Raw genomic sequence first — 8,549 nt, forward strand, 5'->3', positions numbered from 1 at the left:
CAAACATTTTCTTAATATCTAATCTAAACCTCCCCAGTCTCAGCTTGAGGCCATTCCCACTTGTTCTGTCTCCAGCTACCTGTGAGAAGAGCACCAGCCTCACCACAATGCCCGTTCAGGTAGTTGTAGATGGATACTAGAACTTCAGCAAAGGTAAAAGATATTTATCACACATGCTTCATGCAGAAAAGAATTAAGCAATATTTGTAGTAAAAAAAAATCAGATGCAGGAGGTAATAACATTGAGTTCTTTGGCTTGAATATCAATGCAAGGAAGAGGCTAAGAGGCTTATAAAAACACACTGTTATTGCACGTTTGTCACCTTCTGTAGGTTCTGTTCATCTGAAATAAATGCATGCAAGAAAACAGCTGCAAACTTCCTTACAGAAAGTAAGCAATAGTCAATCTATGAAAAAATCTATTCAAGCCCTAAGAAGGTTATACTGACCAATAAACATCAAATCTTTAAGTGAAGACTTCTGGGTTTGAATTTTAGCTTTCAGGGTTTTGCTAAAGAAAGCCTTGACAGTAGTCTGAGGCAGTAAATCAAGGCCAAGTTAACTAGAACTATTCAAAAGCTTTCATGGTAGTGTAAAGAACACCTCAAAACCTTATCAGTTTCCCCCACCCTCTTCCCCTCTCTCCTCTAAAATAAAAAGTCACAGCTGATCTCACTCTGGAAATGTTACAAATCTTGCATATGGAAAGGTATCACGGCCAGAGAATTTCCAGATGTTTTTCTGGCCTTCATCAGTTATTCCCAGAGTACAGAAAGGACCTGTTTACTGGGCTGCAAAACTCTTTTTGCCTGTATCATGCACATCTCTAGCATTGATCAACACAATGCCAGCAGGCATTGGACAAAATTGCACTCAAGGACTTGCAATGGGACCAAGAAATCACAGCTTTCAGGGAAATTCTGTTTCTCAAGCAGATGACTGAGAGGTGATTTCCAGCCTCTGCTCTGTCTACATCAAGTCAAGAAGTGTGGACATTGTTGATTCTCCATAGAGAGGAGCTCTGTAGAGCTCACACAGCTCTGGAGATTTGATATATTACCTCTTGCTGTCAGTGGAGTGATTCTGACTGAATTTACTCACCCCTGGATAGAGTCCCAAGGCCCAGAGGCTTTTGCCCCAGTAGGGTTTCTTTTGGCTTTGCTTTTCTCTTCACTGCCACTGGAAGATACTATTACTATGATTGGTTTCTGGAGGAGTGCAAGGACTTGCCAGCTGTAAAGATCTTGAGAGGGTCATTTAACTTAACCCCCAAAAAACAAGCTGATGGGTGGATAGAGCCGCTGTGTCAGGCCAGAGAGCACCACTGGTTTTTCAGACTGGAAGAACTTTTAGGAAAAGCATTGCATTACACTGTGTTACTGTACATTGTGTTAGGAAAAGGGAATAGGGTTAGAACCAGGAAGTAAATTCCAAATAAACCTATTCTGAAGCAATGAGATTTTTTAATGAGCACATTGATTAGTACTCTAGAATCAACCAGGTTGGAAGAGACCTCTGAGATCATCCAGTCCAAACTATCACCCAGCCCTAGACAATCAACCAGACCATGGCACTAAGTGCCCCATCCAGGCTTTTCTTGTACACCTCCAGGGACAGTGACTCCACCACTTCCCTGGGCAGCCCATTCCAATGGCAAATCACTCTCTCTGGGAAGAGATTCTCCTAACATCCAGCCTATAGCTCCCCCAGCACAAGTTGAGACTATGTCCCCTTCTTCTGTTGCTGGTTGCCTGGCAGAAGAGACCAACCCCTACCTGGCTACAGCCTCCCTTCAGGTAGCTGTAGACAGCAATGAGGTCCCCCCTGAGCCTCCTCTTCTCCAGGCTAAACAACCTCAGCTCCCTCAGCCTCTCCTCACAGGGCTGTGTTCCAGGCCCCTCACCAGCTTTGTTGCCCTCCTCTGGACATGTTCCAGCACCTCAACATCTCTTGTGAATTGAGGAATACAGAACTGGACACAGTAATCACATATATATATGTACACATGCATAAATACATGTATAAATGTGTGCTGGTTTTGGTAGCCTTCAAAAAAAAATTGTATCTACAAACCTTTAATTAAAAAAAGTCCACAACATTCTTTCAGTTTTATTATGAGCCTTGCACGACATAACATTTTTCTTAAAGTCCAGATTCTGGGGTAAAAATATTGCACAAAATAACAGGAGAAGGGGGCAAAAAAATGTAACTCTCACAGCTGTAAGCAAAAATGCTGAAAGCATGAAAGAAATGCATAGTAAAAGCTCAGAATGTCAAATTCATCCTCCTTAAATAAAAATATCTCATCACTTTAGTTCTAATATGATTATTTTTGCAGGGATTGTCCTACTTCCTTTGCTTTTTTTAAAAGAAAAAAACCCACACCACCACTTTTAGGATTAGTTGTAGTGCAATCTATTCACCCCTAGAGCCATTCTGATGACATAAAATGCAAACAAGATTAAAGTGCTTTTTGTGCATGCCTCTCTGTGACCCAGTGAGGGCTTGACAGAATGGTAACTGCTTTGCTCCTGCTTTAGACACTACCTGGGCTACAGATACTTGTTTATCTTAGAGAGGAGGGAATGCAAAAAGATGATGCTTTAGGCAGAGCAGGTTGAGTAGTCTTAGTGGAGGGCTTTAGAAAGCATTGGTGTGTCAATGCAGGCCATCTATTGCTACACTGGCAATAACCACAGGCAATCTAGACCCACATTCAGTTTGTTCCATCTTGGTACTGACTAAAATATAGACATTAAAATGAAATCAGGATGTGGCATTTACTTGCCTGGTGAAAGTTCTGGTTTTGCCACAGTTTTAGCAATTCCAAACTGTTTTTCCAAAGACATTCAGTGGGGGATTTTTAGAAATCCTTGATTTGGAACACCAACAGTGTAGATTATGCCCATGGTCATGACTGTATTTTTTTAGTGACCATGCCATTTCGTTAAGTAGTGCAACTTCACCATCCATTTCCTCTGTCTAGCTATACCAGCTCTGAAGGACTTGTTTGGTTGATTTTATTTTTGGTGTTGTTTTGGTTTTAGTTTTGTTGTGGGACCTCACAACAGAATTACTGAACTGGAGTAAAATAGCTTAGGAAAATGTATCTCCATGAAGCTGTACCTTTACACCTCGTTTGGTTGATCATTAAGTCCTTGTTTATTTTCTCTATGTTCCTTCTGAGACAGCTCAGTAGGGCCACTTGCCACAGCAATTATGCTTGATTAAGAACCACTCAAATTAATCTTTTTCTACCACATATTAACAATGGGATATATTAAAAGCATTTAAATGGCATTGCCTAAGAACATGCCTGCATGATGGAGTTGGGTAAAAAATCAGCTCTTTGGTCATCTGATAAGTCTAAAAATTTCTGATCTAACTATAAAAACAACAAAAAAAATCAAGAAAAGAGTTTTGAATATAATAAGCACAAACACTTTTTAAGGAAACACTGAGATAGATAACTCTTAGAATCATAGAATCAGTCAGGATTGGAAGGGACCACAAGGATCATCTAGTTCCAACCCCCCTGCCATGGGCAGGGACACCCTACCCTACAGCAGGCTGGACAGACCCTCAGCCAGCCTGGCCTTAAACACCTCCAGGGATGGGACCTCAACCACCTCCCTGGGCAACCCATTCCAGGCTCTCACCACTCTCATGCTGAAGAACTTTCTCCTCATGTCCAGTCTGAACCTATCCATCTCCAGCTTTGCTCTGTTTCCCCTAGTCCTGTCACTCCTTGACATCCTGAAAAGTCCTTCCTCAGCTTTTTTGTAGGTTCCCTTCAGACACTGGAAGGCCACGAGAAGGTCACCTGGGAGCCTCCTCTTCTTCAAACTGAACAGACTCAATTTTTTCAGTCTGTCCTCATAGAGAGAACATCTTCAGAGGTTCCTCTTCACCTCATATGAACAATTTGAGAAATAGACCAAACTTTAGAAAAAAAGGTCATAATTTAATTTTTCTTTTTAATTAAGAAATATTCCTCTGGATTTTTCATCCAGCTGTAGTGCCTGTTGCAAAAATATTAAAATTAAAATGCTCTATTCCTAGTTATCAGATTGTGTTTCCTCAACAGGAAATGCATCTAAGAACTTCACCCTTATTTACAGGATAGATACAATTACTGAAGTATGATAGAGCATGTCATGTGGAAATGGCACAGAGTTCATAAAGTGGTTTGGTTTGGAAGAGACCTTAAAGATCATCTAGTTCCAAACCCCCTGCCATAGACAGGGACACCTTCCACTAGACCAAGTTACTCAAGGTCTCATCCACCCTGGCCTTAAACACCTCCAGGGAGGGGGCATCCCAAACCTCCCTGGTAATCTGTTCCACAGTAAATGTTATTTTCTGTGGCTTCCTGCTGCCAATCTCCCCTCCCTGCCTGCTGAGGTCAGAACTGGCCTTCCAGAGAGAGAGAAGCAGAAGCAGAGAGAGAGGAACTGAGATGAATTATGCAGGAGACAATGCACACACATGTATATGCATATATTTTCTCAGATATGGGCTTGAAAATCCCCAGTCTCAGAGGGAGGAAGGTGTGGCTGAGAGCTGTGTTCCCGTATCTAACGCCATAAAAATCTCACTGTACCTAATCTAGCCAAAAGAGGTCTTTAGGAGACAGGACTGCTTACCACACATAGGTTAGAGAGTAAAGGGAAAATGTGCACAAAAAATAAGGACAATGACAGAACCAAGAGAAGCAGAGAGATGAGAGATTTCTCTGGCACTGCACCAAGGAGGTCAGGGAGACTCTGGCTAGCAGCAGGAAAGAAAAAGGGCTAGGAGGTTTTGAAATAGCTTAGGAGCTACAGCATCAGTGGGTGTCCTACAATATTGCTTTAAGGAAAAAGCATCACAACCTCCTCACCAGTGTCAACTGTTATATTTTAATACCATAAATACACTGGAAAGCAATCCTAGACAAGACAGTTCTACCTCTCAGAATGCAGTATAATGTTTTTTATTACTGATTAATTTCATTAGACTTTACAACCTTCTCAGAATGGAAACCATAAAGAATGAAGCCAAATGTTACTACTCCTCCAGTGAATTCTTACTGTAATTAATTTCTCCATCAATAATTAATTTTCAATAACAGTTCTTTGGCATCATGACAATACTAATAAAACAATATGCAAATGTTAGTTCTGGTACATTATTCTGTACTGTCTAAATATTAAGACAGGTTTTTTTTTAGCGAGACCATTGCAACACGAAACACAATACGAATGCAGGAGTAGTAAACATAAAAGACAAGACAACTGATGGATTTGTTTTCTGTGTTTCTGTGAAACCCCCACAGTAAATCTGAAAACAAAGTAAAGCAAAGCTCCTGTGAATGCAATACATCTACTTTGCAAGTAAAGCACTACTAAATACTTGTTTCAGAAAAGAGAATCAGTAAGGGCAAAGGAAGCAAGCAGGACAGTTTCTCTGAAACACCAATCAGGCAAGAATGAGAAGTAAAGCTTCAAACCACTGGCTGGAGTATCAGAAGCAGTAATTTCTTATCCTTTTGTTAGAAAAGAAAACAACAACACTTCAACATCCCATCAACCACCTAGGGCATTTTCAAAGTACTCCAGCTTTACCCAGAGTGGCTTAACTGCTCTTTTCATGCTGCCTTTTCTCTTTTGTTACATAAAACAAACAAAAAACCAAACCAAAATAAAATAAACCAAAAAAAAACCACACTCTTTCAGAAAGCAGGCAAGCCAGCACTGACACTTAGCTATTTTACATTTTGACAAACTTAATGTAGGTGGGCTCCATATGTGTGATGGTTTGGGTGTTACCTGCCTCACCCCCACTTTGGAAATCACTCAGACTAGACTCAGCCGACTCTGGAAATTGAATGAAGCTTATATTTACAGCTTAGCACAATATACAAGCAAATATTTACAGTATATACAGTTATAGACAGAAATATACAAGGTAGAAGGTAATACAGAAACACAACTCCCTTCACAGAAACCTGAGTCCCCAGGAGGGGCTCCCAACTGCCCCTTCACCTTCCCCCTACCCCTCTCAACCTTACCCCAGCCCCAAGGAAGAATGGAGGATCGGCCAGGGGGTTAGGAAGCAAAGTGGATTAGTCAGAGAGGCTAGAGAGAGATGCGGCTCGGAGCTCCCAGCAGGAGTGGGAGCCTTATCTATGTTTTGATTCTTCTCAAGCCTATGAGGGAAGTAGACATCACCACTGCTTTCCTTCCACAGCCTGTATCACAGTATCACAGTATCACCAGGTTGGAAGATACCTCATAGATCATCAAGTCCAACCCTTTACCACAGAGCTCAAGGCTAGACCATGGCACCAAGTGCCACATCCAACCTTGCCTTGAACAGCTCCAGGGACGGCGACTGCACCACCTCCCTGGGCAGCCCAATTTTACTTTGTATATGTCTGTCTATAGCTGTATATATTGTAAATATCTGCTTTTGTATTGTGCTAAGCTGTAAATAGAAAGCTCATTCTTAATTTTCAGCTCTGCTGAGTCTAGACTAGGTGATTTCATAAGGGTGGAGGGAGGGCGGGTAACACCCAAATCAGAACTATGGAGTATAGACATTCAAGAGGTCCAGAGTGGCCAGGAGTATAGAGGAAATTGTAATCCCGAGGTTATTTCACTCCCATAATTCTTCTTTCTTGCTTTATTTAGGCTGACAGCAAAGCCAGTTCTCTCTGCTCCTTCCCTCTCCTCCTGGAGAGACACATCTACTATCTGGTAACAATGGGGGAGTATCACCAGCCTGTTTGGCCTGACTAAAGTGTGGGACATTTTGGGCCTGGCCAGCCTGTGCTAGCCTGACAATGCAGGGGGGGGAGAAAGAGCACTGGGGCTTATTGTGATGGAGGTTTCTGGTCATTCTGGGTAAGAGTGGAAGAGCGCAGTCCACAGAAGCTGCTCTTTGTAACAGCAGTGTAAATACTTCTTGCTCTTGAAGCAGAGCATTTAAAACACAAATAAGTACAAAAGAACTGCTCATATATTTGACTTTAAGGAAAGAGAATTTACTGAGTAACTGACTAGCTATTGAAATGCTCATACTTCAGTGAGTAGAACAGCAGTTTTATCATCCAGTTGGAAACAGTGTACTTTGAAAGCACAATGGAAAAAGTCTGACCTTAACATCCTTTTACCAAGTCATGCTCTTGTGTGTGGAGTTTCAGTTGAAGTTTTGTTATGGAATTGACTACAACAATATCTCCCTCTTTGGAGATACTTGAGACCCACCTGGATGCATTCTGGTGTGATCTGGTATAGGTGATCCTACTTTGGCAGAGGGTTGGACTAGATGATCTCCCACGGTCCCTTCCAAGCCCTAACATTCTGTGATTCTATGTGATTCTGTTTGTCTTGTTCCTGCTAGTATCTATATGGCAGCACACAGGAATACTTGTATTTTTATCTGCAGATAAAGCCTTGACCGTTTGTTTCAGCCTTTCATTGGAAGCAGTATACATCAGGGACTTCATAGCCAGCGCTGTTTCTTCTTAAGAAGCATTAAGGGGAAGGTGATGAGGAGCAGAGAGGTTTCTGACGGGCCACTAGGGAAAGGAGTTACTGAGTGAAAATGTCAAGGTAGAAATTCTTGGCACAAGAATCAAGACAGACTCTCAGAGCTTTTTAAAATATGCCTTTAAATCTACTTACAGTCTGGCTGAAACCAGATTTACAGTCTATTTTTGCAGCTGCCAGTCTCCACTTAGGAAAGCTTTAGCGTTGGATACGGATAGTGTACTTCAAAAGGTAGACAGAAACCTTTGAAGTGCACGCAGGCTCATGTGGAGGGTTACTTGAAAGTATAGGCTTCCTCTAACAATAAAGGTATTTAGAAATGTTAGGATCTCAGAAGAGTTCTGGATTTCATCTGTGTAGGTGGACAAAGCCTTAGATTTTACAACAAAATATGCTTATGTAATTAGGAACCCCATTTCTGTTGTTGCCTCATTTCCATGTGTGCATGGGCTAAGGACAAAAGGCACCTACTGTGATTTTTGTTGCATTGCAGAGTTTGCTAACAATATCTTTGTACTTAAGGAATACAGAAAGCACCTCTAAAGGGCCAGCTTCTGAATAGGCATAAATCTCTATCACTAGTGGCTAATAAAGCACATATTTAAATTTGTATATTTAAAAGATACATCAAATCTGGCATTCTGTTACTTTGAATAGTTTTAGATTTTAAAAAATACTTTATAGAAGTCTCCATACTGAACAAAATAAGCATCTGAAATTTTCAGTGAAGTAGATTACTTTGGAAAATATTTATGTAAACTCATCTGCCTGAAAAGGTGGAAAATATATCCTGTTCAGGTTATTCATTGACAAAAAAAACCCAATACTTCCATTTTTGTAGACAGGTGTTTGTTTTTTTCCCCCAAGTTAATTCAAATAACTATCACAAAAATGACTTCAGGTATAAACAAATCCCTTTGCCTATAACTATTACAGGAAAAAAATCTTATTCCAGGGGAATTTACCTGGTGATGTGTGAATGGTTAGAAGGTAGTTAACTGGATGTCTTAGAGC

The sequence above is a fragment of the Pogoniulus pusillus genome, chromosome 12, assembly GCF_015220805.1.
Source record: "Pogoniulus pusillus isolate bPogPus1 chromosome 12, bPogPus1.pri, whole genome shotgun sequence".
NCBI classification, from domain to species: domain Eukaryota; kingdom Metazoa; phylum Chordata; class Aves; order Piciformes; family Lybiidae; genus Pogoniulus; species Pogoniulus pusillus.